We start from the raw sequence: 9344 nt of genomic DNA, 5'->3' as shown, positions 1-9344 counted from the left end.
TTGTCTTTCTTCACACTTTATATTTTAAAACTCTTAATAATTGTTTGTTTATTGTATTTCAAATATAAAATGTAAAAAAACATAACTGATTTAGTGTTTTCCATTTTTCTCAAAACAAGAATATTGTTGGATACAACGTTATTCCGAGCAACGGCTCAATTTATCAGTAAATTGTGTTAAACTGCTTTGTCAACCGCTAGATGTCTCCAGTTGAACTACTGTGTAGCACTGCGCAATTTTATTATTTTAAATTATATTTTTGCCACAAAAATAATTCAGCTATCGATAGATGGCGTTGACAGCATTTGATACTGAAAATATATTGTAATTTTTAACCTGATCACTGTCAGAGCTGAGTTAACTTGTCAAAGCATGTACCTATGTCATGTCAGGCCATGGACGAGTAAACTCGTGCGTTCTTGTAAACTTCATAACTTCTAAATAAATTGCTTGTGTATATTTTCTATCCAATTTTATCATTTTATTGTGAAAATAGTCACGATAAACTCGAGATACATGTTGATTTGGTAATTTTTCACTAATATTTATCATTCTGTTCCTATTTCATATTTTTTAAGGGATTTATTTTATTCTATAAATTCCAAAAACAAGTGTCCACCTAGTAAAAATTAGCTGGCAGTGAAAAGGTCGATTCATAATTAATTTAGGATGATTGATTGCACAATGCTCATAATATTCAGTCTTGAATAAAAAAAACTACTTTTAATCTAAAATCAAAAAAGGACATCTAATAATATTTGAATCAATACTGATGCCATCTCTGAATCATACTTAGTAATGTTGATTATAATCTTATTCTAAATTACAAAGATGGTAGCCATTCATATGTTGACGACATTTGGAAACCTGCCTCAGTTACATTGATATTAAGAATTAGCCACAAGAACTATATTAGGAATGACGTGTGTTCGAATATAAATGTATGTTTATGAGGCTTTTTCAAATTATATGTTAAAAGTTTTTACAATATATAATATGCAGTATAATGTATATACAAACATCTATGTATTTATTAAAATGGGACCTCAACAATGTAACAGAGATTTCAATATTCAACAAGATAATAGTTGTCCAATGCTGCTGCTACTCGTATGTTACATTTTCTATCTTCCTGTATGGGACAAATTAAGTATACTTGAACAATGGACATGCAAATTATAAATTGGAAGATTCTACTATGTGGAAGTATGCAATGTCATCATCATCATTATCATCAGCCTGAATCTATCCACTGCTGGATGAAGGCTAAGCTGAAGGAAATATCAAACTAATGATATTATTGAATCTAATAAAATTGGAATATTACTGTCTGCAATGCTCCACGAACAACGCAGGATTTTTTGATCTCAACGCTTATGGACTTTTTTTCGAAATGACAGCTCTAACTGATCTGTAATACATTCAATTTATATGTAACCCATCTAGGGTATAGCACCGGCAGAAGTTGAATATTGTGACACAAAAATCTACATAATTGATGCATCATCTGGTCATTATTACCTATGAAGTATTAAGCCGGGTACTCATTAGCAAGCCGTAACCATGTACGTTGCAAATACAGTAACCAGTATGGATACCAAATAATTAGTTTACGAGCATAATAAATAATTATTCTAGATATGGTTACAGTTACGGCTTGCTAATGAGTACCCGGCTTTGTAAATAGTCTGTAATCATAAAAAAAATGACACCCTAGCTCTTATACAGTGTGTTTCACAATCGATTTGCAATAGTTGTACATTATGCTGTCTGAGAAAAGAAAGGATATTTATATGTACGTAAGTGTTCAAAATTAGTTAAATATATCCATACATATTTATAATCAAAAAAGGATGATTCAAATCAACATGTCGAATTAATAAATTTCACACAAAATATAAGTACCTAATGAGGAAAGTGTGTAAAGTTGTCCGAAATTCAATTTACATAGTGAGTTTAGACACAGTATGGTCATGACATTCATTTTCATTATAAAATTCACATTGTTGAATGGTGAACATGAATAGGCATAGTTAGTATTGCAATAGTGATTCAAAATACTAGTGAAACACCAAATGAAACCAAAATAAATTATATTTTATGCCCAAAACAACCTACTAAATTTATAATAATACTTAAATAAGTTATAGATATTTTTGAATATATACTTACCTTATTTTCATCTTGTAAATATTGTTGTAACCTTCCATTGTGCTATTAATTTTATTTGGAAATATAATGTTGTTGTATTAAAATAAAGTTTCCATAATATTTACATTATTTTGTGTTTATTTTTGACCTAAAAAAACCTTTTTAATGTTTTCAGATACCTACCTACATATTTTTTAATAAATACAATTGAAATTGTATATTATCAACAAAAAAATCTTAAATTGCAAGCTTCGTTTCTTTCCCGCTAGATTCTCTGTTGGCATATAGGATCCCCCAATATAAAGGTTTATCAAATTTGTACTACAGATTTTAAAACATCAATTATTCTATACCAGCCATTTATTCTCAGTATTGTTTGGAAAATTATGATGGAAAGATACATAGTTGTACAGCGTATACAAATTGTTAAAATGAAAATGTATCACAACAATAATGAATCTATTCGTGTTACATTTAGGGCATTATGTGAAATTTATAGTCAAAATAGTAAAGTTGACCTACAGAGTTTACTATTTGGTGTAATTTGGGTGTAAGGGAACATATTTTTTTGAAAACGAAAATGGCAATGCAGTTACGCTCCTTTCACATTATACAGTTTTGACCGTACGGCAAAAAATCGTGAGCGTGAAGAAGAGCATGGCCCTTTTCACATTACACGGTGACTTTTAAAAACCGAAACGGCGCCATATAGCAGCCGTCCATTAACACTGTATTCACGGCACCCAGACAGCCACCAATGACTCAGTGGTGTACGTGACCTAATGCACGCTTTCACTTTAGACGGTTTTAAATCAACAACACTCAACCACAAACTGAGCTTGTGATGGAAAAAAACGTGCATAATCCGTATAGTGTGAAAACACCGGATTTTTACCAATCGATTTTTTTCCGTACGATTAAAACCGCATAGTGTGAAATAAGGGTCAAGTACTATCAAAGAAGAACACTACAGAAACAATATGACAACTGATTTTTTCTGGCATGAATTAGATGAATTTGATCTGGACGATATGTGGTTCCATTCCAACAACATGGTGCAACATGCCATACAGCTCGTGATACTATCATCTTATTGAGGAAAAATTTCAGTAAGTATATGTATATATCTTATTTGATAACACTTTACAAATGTTTCTGGATTAAGTACCTATGTACTTTCCATATAATATCAGAAGTTTTCATTCATGACAATGTAACATAGTTTTACAATTCAAAATATGAATCACACGTAAAGAAAGATGCCTCTATTGCTGATGTGGATTTTTTACAAAGGATTTGGCTTGTTTTTGGAGGGGGCCCAGAATATAGGTATCGGTAGTGTCACTCCCACTTTATGGGCGAGCAGCTTAAGCGTATACCTATAACGTAGTGGATCCCAGGTTCGAATCCTGGGTCTGGCAAATACACATATTGTTTTTCAATTTGTGCTCGAGACAGAGTATGGACCTAATAGGTTGGGCAAGTGGCTAACATCCATTTCTCATAAAAACAAATCTGTTAATACAAATCTCCACTCCATCGAGGCCCATATTATATTAGGATCGGACATGGTCAAAAGTGTCACTCGGCTATTGTGTTGTGGGGTTCAGGTTTGGCGTCTCCAGTATGCCGGTGAACACTTTTGCGGAGAACAATTTGGGCAAAATGATTGAAACACACAGTTTGATATCCTGCATATTTTAGTCTCACAAATCTTCAACCGCATCAAATGGTGACTGTTTTCGTACATCTCGCCGATAGCCGTCGTGCTACATAGTCGCTGTAGGATTGGTCTGTCGAATAGACCAAATGACAAATGTTCAGGAGGTGAAAAACAAATGTCATTATCCTATATTTAAATACATGGAAGTATTTAAATTGTTGTTTTTACAGCATATGAATGCTGTATTCATTACAAAGCAATTTGAAGAAAAGTATGGTTCTGGTCCATTTAGATACTTCTTCTTGGTGTATAGCTTTTTACATTTGGATGGAGCTCCGGGGCTGGGCCCCCTATCTCCTTCATCTCTTGGTTGTTGATATGAAAGCTTTGGCTGTTAGTAGTATTAGTTATAATACAGTGGTAGTACAGTGTACATACATGATAACATAAATATAATCTTCCACCGATGCACGATTGTATCACCCGAGCAGTATTTTGTCTTTTATACATTACATCCCCCTAAAAAGTCAGGGGAGGAAAGTTCCTTCCGTCCGCGCAATAGCGACGGGCGGCAGGTTGCCCTTCATCTTTTATTATCCTCGGGGAGGAGTCGAACATCAGTATTTGTCTTTTTAAAGGTTGGTTTTTAAACAGAGGTTTAAGTCGCTCGGGTTGAGGTAGTCTGTGGTTGGGATGTGAGGGGAACTATGGTGGTTTGTCGTCAAGGATCGCCCTCGGTCTCCTATAGACGTAATCTGTGTCGCTTTTATCGTAGGTTGATAGGTTTAGGATGGTCGGGTTAGGGTGGCCTGTCATGGATTTGTAAAAGTTTTCTGACAATTTCATGACGTGGTCATGGATGGATTCTAAGTTGAGATCTCTGTGCAGCGTAGAACCGCGTACGAACCAGGGTGCGTTTGTGATTCTACGCAGTGTTTTGTTTTGTATTATCTGTAGAGTTTTCAGGTGTTTTGGGTTTGAATATGCCCAGATGGGGCATGCGTATGTCATTATGGGTCTAGTGATTGTGGCGTATAGCAGAAGTTTTGCTCGTGTAGACAGTCTACTTTTGTTACTCATCATGGGTTGAAGTCGTGCGTTTATTACCTTGGCTTGGCGTTTTTTTATATTAATGTGTGGGTTAAAAGTGAGTCTTTTGTCGATGGTGAGGCCTAAATATTTGACTGATTTGTCCCATGGGATGGGGTGTGAGTACATTACAATTTTTTTAACATTAAGTGAGTGTCTTCTGTTTATGCGTTTGGAAAATATGACGGCTGTGCTTTTTGAAGGGTTGATTTGAATTCGCCATTTGTCACACCAATTGGAAATTTGGTTAGCCGAGGTCTGGACTAATTTGGTGGCTTGATTGAGGTTATGCGATCTTGCTATGATAGCTGTATCATCCGCGTATTGTGCTAAGATGGTAGAGTTACCGGTGCTGTCTATGGGAATCGTTATGTCCCACGTCTACAAGTTGTACAGGGTGGGACCTAGATCCTTGTGGGACTCCGGCTGTGGGTGTTTTTGTTGTGGATCTGATACCGTTTCTAAAGTTCTATTCTGAAGAAAAGAGCTTATCGTGTTAATCATTGCTTTATCGAGTCCTGATTCTGATAATTTAACAATGAGACCTTTGATCCAGACCTTGTCAAAGGCTTTTGCGATGTCTAAAAAGAGTCCTGTTGTGAAGACTTTTTTGTTGTAGGATTTGGTTATGTATTCTATAACCCTAAGTAATTGATGGTTGGTTGAATGCCTTGCTCTGAATCCATGTTGGATGTCCGGGATGAGGCTTAATTCATCGATCATGATTTGAAGTCTGGATTTTATGACTCTTTCAAAGATTTTACTTAGTACTGGCAGTAGGCTGATAGGTCTGTGATTTTCTGGTTTGGTTAGAGCTTTGCCGGGTTTTGGGATCAGTACAATGTCGGCTGCTTTCCAGGCTGCTGGAAAGTATTGGAGTTCTAAACATGCGTTGATTATCTGCGTTAAGATTTCTAATCCTCTGTCTGGGAGGTTCTTGACGGCTTGGTTTGATAGTCCGTCATTACCAGGGGCTTTGCGGTTGTCAAGCCGTGGTCAGCTTTAGAGGATTTTCTGGAGGGTCTGACCTCTCTTTGTAAATAGCCCTGGCTTTCCTGGTGACAAGCCGTACGTGTTCTACTAATTCCTTGTTGGACCTATCGTATGTGTTCGGAGAGAATTGGTTAGCTATGCTCAAGGCGAATGCTTCGGCTTTGTCTATGGATGAATACACCGGGCCATTCGGCCCTTGAAGGTGGGTTATTTTTGGTTTATCTTGTCTTAAAGTTTTTGTTAGGGACCAGTATGAAGAACTGCCCTTGATTAATCTACTGATTTTATCGTACCATTTATTGCTATGAAATTCAGCGAGTTCATTTCTGACTTCGTCGTGTAACCTATTGTATTTGGTTTTGGAAGTGCGGAGCTTGAGATCCTGCCACTCCTTTCTGGCTATGTTTTTATCTCTAATTTTATCTTTAATGTGTTGTGGGATGTCTGGGCGGTGTGTTGGATTTGATTGGTTAACTGTGGTGGCTGAGTTTACGGCTTCAAGGATTTCGCCCGTGAATGTCGCGACTGCTGAATCTATGCATTCTTCAGTGTTAAGAAGGGTTGGTTGGGTGAGCTTTTCCTCTAAAGCTTTTTGAAAATTCTCCCATGAGATTTGGGAAGAGGTATATCTATTGAGAGCTGAGACCGCATCTGATGGGTCACCTAGATGGATTAATACCGGCTTGTGATCTGAGTTAAGTTCGCTTACTACCCTTGTTTCGTGTATGAACTCTGTTTGTATAAGAATAGCAAAATCTAGTGACGGTTTGTGGTTATTATTGGTGGGGTAGTAAGTTGGTTCTGAGGGTGCAGCTATGCTGGCATTTTTATCGCAGATGAATTTTTGTAGTAGTCTCCCTCTGGTGTTCGGTATGCGGCTGTGCCATTCAGGGTGTTTGGCATTAAAGTCGCCCGCGATAAATGTGGAGGGGGTTTTGGCGTCCAGGAGGTTATTGAAATCTGTGTAAGATATCACGTTGCGGTTTGCAGGTGAGTACGGAGGTACATACACTGCGGTGAATTTAACGGGACCAGAGGTGCGTGTTGAGACTACTACGGAGCATGATTCTAAGATTGACTGTGAAGGGGAAACGGGCACCGCACAGTGATCTATATGACTTTTCATGAAGATGGCGGTACCGCCGCCTTTGTTGTTAAGTCTGTCTGATCGGTGAGTTGTGTAATTCGGGAAGTTAATATGGGAGGTGGGTTTGAGGTGGGTTTCGTTGACAAGGAAGATGTCGATGTCATGTAAGGTAAGGAAATTTAAGATTTCCCCCTTATCTTTGATCAACGTGCCGTGTGCGTTCCACATGGCCGTCTGTAAGGAGATCAGTTGGGTCTTAGTAGTCATTTTGGACAACTTTTGTGGCTTGTGCTAGAATAGCTGTCGCCTCCAACATAGTTTTTTGCATTTGGGAGATGGCGCGAGCCAGGTTGTTGAAATCTGGATGGGAATTGGAAGGTGTGGTGTGGGTATTAGGGAATCGGTTGGGTTGAGCGACTGACCTGTTGTTTTTGTGGTTGCTGGTGTGAGTCGAGGCCTTGTTGTAGAACGACTCATTGTCTGGGGCATCGGGTGGTGACGTCTGTTGGTTGGGTCGGGCTTCCTTGTAGGGGCTGGGCTGTCGGGGTTGTGGCATGGGTTGCCAGTGCTAGTGTTGTTGCCTCTGCCATGAGGGGGTTGGCCAGGACTGTCTGTGTGAACAATTGCTTCGTTGCTGACGTTGGTGTGGGAAACTGGGGCATCCACGGAAGTTGGCGGGGTGAGGTCCTGAGCAGTTTGCACAGGTGGCTAGACCCATTTGGGGGGTGTGGGTGCATTCATGAGTGAAGTGAGATTGTCCACATTTCACATATTTTGGGGGGGCACGGCAGTTGTTGCTGGAGTGGGCGAAGCCTTGGCATCGGTGGCATTGTCCTGTTGTTTGTTTTTTTTTGAGGGACTCAATTTGGATTCTCATGAAGTATAGGTATTCTAGGCTGTAGATGTCTTTGGCGGCGTCAGTTTTTTCTAGGTCAACCAGAACCAGAGAAAGAGGCTCCCGACTGGGGCCACGCCTCATTCTCTGGACCGATATCACCGGGAAGTCGAGTCTGATTAGTTCCTCTTTGATGTCTTCTTCGTCGAAATCAGGAGTGAGGCCGCGAATTACTACTTTGTATGTTTTGTTTTCGTGCATCATGTAAGAATGGAAAGGGATGCTTCGGTCTTCAAGGAAGGCTACTGACTTTCGGTAGGAGGTAGAATCAGTATGATCAATTTTGATTCCGTCCTTGGTGTTGGTTGCGATGCCGGGTTTGATGCCGGCTAGAGTCATGTCCTTGATAAGGGTGCGGTAGTCGGCTTTTGAGTGAAGAATGATGGGGGGATCCTGATTTTCTGGTTGGTGGCGTCCTTGTTCGGGTTTGTGGGTTTTTGTTATTGCTGGGTTGGTAGTGTTTCATCCGAGGCTGTCCTTTTGCGCGTCGATTTTGGGGTGGAGGGAGTGGGGGATTTTGGCGAATTTTCAGTACATCTTTTTTTTTGTAATCGTGGCGTATGAGGAGGAGGAGGCGTCGGAATCATCATTTTCTGTAGGGCGGTTTTGGAATGCGGAGGTTGTAGGCATGGAGCTGGTGAGGGTTTCTTCTGAATCGGCTTTCTTGTGCACTTTTGCAGTTTTAGTGAATCGGGGGCGTTTGATCTTGAAGCTGACGGAGTTCGGTTGGGAGGAGGGGGTTTTCTGGTATGTGGAAGGGGGGTTCAGGATTTTGCATGTAGTAAGTATGGTGAGAATGGTTCTGAGTGTGGTCTGGATGTCCATTGGCTCCTTGGTTGTTATTAGTTGTTATTTTTTTAAAAGGTGGTTCCCAGTTCATCGCTTGTTTTGTTTGTGAGTGGTGGCTGGTAGTTGCTGGAGGGGGTCGAAGGGGTTATCTCCATTAGGGAGATGATGTCTGGTTCAATTTTCTTGTAAAATTTGTGTAGTTGTAGCGGTTTGTGGATGAATCTTGAGAGAAAAAAAATATACATTTTTTTTTTGGAGATCTGGTGATGGTCTTCTATGTGCTGTGGTGGTTTTGCAGAAGAGTTTCCAGTCAATCGGCCGTCGAATCTATCTTAAGAAAGACTGTTTCTGGCGGAATAGGTCGTTTGGGTGTCAACTGGGTGGGCGGTGGTGACGGTGGAGCTGTGTCAAAAGGTGGCGGGTTGAATCGGCAAAAGTGGCGGAATCGTTTCAACGAATGTTGTAGGATCGTACCTATTGAAATCGAATCGGCGAGGGTGGCGGAGCAAGGTGGCGAGATACGGCGGTATAGAAGAGTGGCGGAATCGTACCGGAGTTATTACTGGTATCGGGACGCGTAAGTGTGACCGTTCGCGGCGGGTACCTGTCGTGGAATAATTTAGATACAAAAAGTCATTCTGCATTAAAAGGTCGATTTTGGCAAAAACGGATATTCG

The sequence above is a fragment of the Rhyacophila brunnea genome, unplaced genomic scaffold, assembly GCF_057557595.1.
Source record: "Rhyacophila brunnea isolate RB1 unplaced genomic scaffold, BYU_Rbru_1.0 scaffold_21, whole genome shotgun sequence".
Taxonomy (NCBI): Eukaryota; Metazoa; Arthropoda; class Insecta; order Trichoptera; family Rhyacophilidae; genus Rhyacophila; species Rhyacophila brunnea.
This window is presented reverse-complemented; position numbering follows the sequence as displayed.